Source organism: Leiobunum rupestre, chromosome 4 (genome assembly GCF_980474605.1).
Source record: "Leiobunum rupestre chromosome 4, qqLeiRupe1.1.hap1, whole genome shotgun sequence".
Classification (NCBI taxonomy): domain Eukaryota; kingdom Metazoa; phylum Arthropoda; class Arachnida; order Opiliones; family Sclerosomatidae; genus Leiobunum; species Leiobunum rupestre.
This window is the reverse complement of record NC_143387.1, coordinates 10064586-10066367: the sequence shown is the minus strand read 5'-3', so window position 1 is coordinate 10066367 and position 1782 is coordinate 10064586. Positions and strand designations below refer to the sequence as shown.

The 1782-nt window shown below is 37.3% G+C and overlaps 1 long non-coding RNA gene across 1 annotated transcript; it reads right to left on the bottom strand.

Annotated features, from left to right (window-relative positions):
- Positions 1–604: 604 nt before the first annotated feature.
- LOC149946284 (uncharacterized) lies at positions 605–1403 on the bottom strand. Its single transcript, XR_016480549.1, has 3 exons — positions 1380–1403; positions 783–997; positions 605–709 (listed from the first exon to the last, which is right to left on the bottom strand). It is a non-coding gene; the product is annotated as an uncharacterized LOC149946284 (long non-coding RNA).
- Positions 1404–1782: the final 379 nt, after the last annotated feature.

Sequence of the window (1782 nt, the reverse complement as noted above, 5' to 3'; positions counted from 1 at the left end):
AAAACGTCTTTCAAAATGTTCCAACCTGGCGAAGTTGGTGTGCCCTACAGAGCATGGCATATGTTGAATTCCAGCGAGTTCTGACGTTTAACATGAGAGTTACATTCGGAAGATTAAACAGCGTGTTAAATTCCATCAACTTCTCTTTCCTTCCTGTTAACAATCTAATTTTAGATACGACAGTTCTTATCTGCAATGAAGTGTAAAGATGATTAACTTACGAGGATAAATAATTGCGTTAATTTTCGATGGAATCAAAGTTATTAATTACTCACCTTGGCTACGGATTGCCAATGTTGCAGTCGTTTTCTAAGTAGTCAAAGTCGCAATCTTGGTCATCTTCGTCGTCATATTTAGAATTTGCTTTCAGTTCCTTCAACATGTCCTGCACAGCTATGTTAAGAATATGTGCGAAACAACGTACACGGTTCTTGGTATTAAACCTAAATTCTTTGTCTTTGGATGTCTGCTCGAATTCGGAGGTGAAGGTATCGTTGTTGGACGCATTGTCCATCGTTATTTTTTACACCTTGAAATGTATCAGTTACCACACATCGTATATAGTAATGCTCATCAGATGTTCTACGTACGGAACCATTAAATTTTATACTCCACGGTCGTCGATCATTTTAAGAAATGCGTCAGGTATGTGTTTGCCGTAATTCGAGGTCCAACAATCGTGGGTAAACGATATTTGTCCAGAAACTTGCTGAAAAAGGTATAGAAGACGACTAATATTAACGATAAACAGTGGAAGAAACGAAACTTTGATATGATATTACCTTCATAATGGTTCGTAGGTTTTCAACTTCTTTCCAATAAGACATCATAACGTCATTTTTAACAGTTGTTGAACACGTTGGTATAGCATCTTGTAGCAACGGATTTTTAGGGGACAGTTCGTTAATGAAAGATTTGAAACTTGGCTCTTCTACCATTGTAAATGGTTGGTTAGTCAAAACTATCCACTCATTTAATTTTCGTCGTACACCAGTAGCTGTAAAACCAATAGTTTACCATCATATTATCCTAAATTGTGTATTGAATGTTGATGGGATTCTCAAATGATCAAACGAGGCGAAGTGTGAAAGCGAAACCACGTTTTGCCACATTCGGGAAAAATTGGACCTCTGCCTTAGACACTAACATTACCTCCATCTATCCATGACGAAAAGTGTTGTCTTGGCGAAACCTCCGAGGAAGTAGCCAACGGTACTAGACCAGGGTGTTTATTCAAGAGGTGGGTCTTCATATTACCAGTACTTTTATTAGAATTTACGCTATACAAATACTTTCCTCTAGGGGCAATAAAAGCAATAGATATATGGAAAATCTATCAACAAATTACAATATTTAATAATTAAGGATACATAGCTTACCTATCGCAGTGTACACACTTGGCAAACTGGATCTCTTTTACTATACCATCAGGTGATGTAGTTCCTTCCGACATGATCATATAATGACCCCATATCTCGCTTCGTGGTCTCCGATCTCGACCGTCTAGCGTTTTACCGCTTGCCATATCTCAGTGATTAATTTCTACTCATGACGTCCTATTTACTTATATAGCTTTTTTTCAGAAAGTATTTTTTGTCGAGCAAGTCGAGCGACCGCCCTTAATTTGTGTTTTACTGAAAATCCTTCTAACTAAAAACACATGGGTGACTATACTGATGCATTGTGTATTTTTATAGATCAAATAAGTGTATTGGACTAAAATAAGACGTCGCGCTTGCCTTTATCAGTGAATCAAACACAACCAGTTACTTTAGGTTTTAC